This window comes from Microtus ochrogaster, chromosome 7 (genome assembly GCF_000317375.1).
Source record: "Microtus ochrogaster isolate Prairie Vole_2 chromosome 7, MicOch1.0, whole genome shotgun sequence".
Taxonomy (NCBI): domain Eukaryota; kingdom Metazoa; phylum Chordata; class Mammalia; order Rodentia; family Cricetidae; genus Microtus; species Microtus ochrogaster.
Window position 1 is genome coordinate 38,611,040 of NC_022014.1, and position 3,073 is coordinate 38,614,112.

Consider the following 3,073-nt stretch of genomic DNA (forward strand, 5'->3'; position numbering starts at 1 on the left):
ATGGAATATTTCTTTAACAGTGTAAAAGTGTGTTACTTTTGTTTATGCTGTGGACTATTACTGTAACAGTGCAAAGGTGTGTCACATTTGTTTATCTGTGGACTATTTCTTTAACAGTGTAAAAGTGTGTTACTTTTGTTTATGCTGCATTAGTTTAATTATGTAAAGATGTGCTGCTATTGCACCTTGCCTGCCTAGGGCACCTGACTGGTCTAATAAAAAGCTAAATGGCCAGTAGCCAGGCAGAAGAGGGATAGGTGGGGGCTGGTGGGCAGAGAGAATAAGTAGGAGGAGAAATAAGTAGTAGGTTAGAGAGAGAAGAAGAAAATGAAGGAGAAAGACAGGGACACACCCAGGATCAGAAGTCAGACAGCTGCTAACTAGACATGAGAAGAAGTAAAAGACAGACATACAGAAGAAAAGAAAGATTAAAATGTAGCAAAAAAAATACTACGCAAAATGTAGATGAAGAGAAAGAGGTTAAGTTATATAAGCTAGTGGGACAAGCATACGATAAAGCCAAGCATTCATAACTAATAAGTAGTCCCCATGTCATGATTTGCAAGCTGGTTGGTAGCTCAAAAGAAAAAGTCTGGAACATTTGGTGTTGAACTTGGAGTCTGAATTTCCGCATAGGGCCCGAGATAGCTTTTCCTTTATTATCTCTAAATGCATGGAGGTGTTTCTCACTGGAAATTATATTATTTTGTCACAGTCTTCCCCTCCTTTCCTTTTGCTCTCTCAGCCCCTCCTCACTTTCCCCCTTCCCTCTCTCCCTTCAGGGTACAGGCTTGCTACAGATCCCAGGGTAGCTTGAACTTTCATCCTCCTCCCTCAAGCCTTCCCAACCGCTAGACTCCCAGGCATGTGACGCCTGGCCTGCTGAGAGAGTTTTATGTAGGCTTACTTCCTCCTCACACACTCTGAACTGTCTGGACTTCTGGTCGGGGCTGGGGTGGGCTAGAGACCGTAGGAGATGACCCCTCTCTACCACTCACCTTTCACCTCCTTCTGCCCCAGGAGCCATGACTCCTTTGCCCTTCAGCACAGTTTGCTGCTTTCCGCTGATTGCCTCTTCTTCTCTCTAGATGAGCTGCTTGCTCTAAGGTGTGGGGACAGTGAGTGACACACGCAGGGAAGCAGAAGGGACAGGCACGAGGCTTGAGAGCAGCTGGAGCTGGCACTGGCCAGCCATTGGGTAGAGCTAGGCACCCCTATCGCACCTCACTGTGCTCCACAGGGCTCCGGATGAGGACACTACCGTCCCTTGGCCTGTCCTTCTCCAGGGCCACTCTCTTGAGGCCCACTGGGGACACAAACACCCTTTTGCTATTTCTGTGAAAATGCCACTGAGGTAAACCAATGGCCGAGAAAGCCCTAGCTAGAGTCTGGCTACCTTCTACCTAAAGGTTGAATCCTAGGCCAAATAGTGTACCTGGGAGAAGGGTGTACCCTCTGCTGACCCCTCGGCACTCAGTTCCCAGCCAGGCCAGTCCTTGCTTGTAGAGGGAGCGGAGGGAGGGAGTGACAAAAGGAGGTGTCTCTGAGGAGACTGTGGGGCTAGGCATGCCTGGAAACCCATCTCTCCTGCAGATGAAGAGGCCAAAGCCCTAAAGACTAAATGAGTCACCCAAGGTCATGCAGTCTACAGAGAAAGGGCAGGCATGGAAAGAGGACACCTGCATAATCCTGCCCTTGGATGAAGCCTTGCACAGATGGTGTCCAGGAAACCGGTGCCGTTTCCAAACTGAACACTTCCTCCCAGCCTCTTTTTCGTTTTCAGAATATTTTTATTTTCCTAGAATTACATACAATGTATTTTGATTATATTCACCTGCCTCCCCCAACTCCTCTCAGACCCACCCCACCACCTCCCTACCAACCAAATTCCATGTTTTCTCTCTCTCTCTTCTCTCCTCTTCTCCTCTCTCTCTCTCTCTCTCTCTCTCTCTCTCTCTCTCTCTCTCTCTCTCTCTCTCTCTCCCTACCCATTGAGTCTAGTTTGGGGTGCCCAAATACTGTTGTGCATGGAGCCTGGTGGAACTTCTAGGAGTTGCACCTTCAAAGAAAACTGACTCCTTTTTCCAGCAGCCATTGGCTGCCAATAGCTCCTCAGCTAGGACTGGGATTTGTTGCCCTCCATGTGTCTCCCTGGCCTCTCAACTCATCTTAATTTTGCAGGAAATGTATGTTGTTGGTTTTCCTTCTTTGAAAAAAAAAAAAAGGACTAGTACGAGCAGTGAGAAGAGTTTCCGCCAGCCTGCAGTCAGCTCGCACTGGGGTTGTGGATGTCTTGAGCATCTAGGTGGCCTTGGTGACAGTTGGCAAGGGGGACTCTTATGTAATCACCTGGCCAGGGATGACTGCAACAGCAAAGGCTAAGAAAGTGTGTGAAGAGCCATCCTCAATGCAGGGAGTGGAGTCGCTTCCTGCCTGGGAAATTTACCACAGCCGAGCATAGGGCCATGGTGGCAGTCCGTCTTCCGGGAGCACTCTAAAAGCTAGCCCTGGTTATGTGCTCCTGCAGGACAGCTTCCTCCAGGTTGGCTCTGGACTGTACATTGGGGTTGACCGTGTGGTTACGGTCTGATGCATCTCCCACCACGGTGGAACACTGATCCTAACTTTCAAGGCTACGGCCTTAGGGGAGGGAATTGGTCAAGGTGGTACAGCCCTCAATCTGGGATTAGCATGACTGATCATGGGTGTTGTTTGGCCTCATGAGGCATGAGGCCCACTGTAACTTCCTAAGCCTAACTTGAGTTTGGTGAGGCCTAGGGTAACTTCCTGGGCCCAGCTCAAGTTTGGAGACCTTTCTCTGGCTACCCAGCCGCTAACATGGCAGAATATTATTGGCCCTTGTTCTTTGCTCAGCCTTGGCCCATCCCAGGCTTCTCTACTCCCATTACAACCCTTTATAAGTCCCTGCTTGATACCATCAAACAAAATCCTGCTTTGACAGACTCCCAACTCAGTGGATCTGTTTCTCACAGGTGCCCAAGCTGGGAAGGCTAAGTAGTGACCCTCACCATCCCGTTCAGCCCCAGGGAGAGTCCTGCAGGTCTGTCTCTAC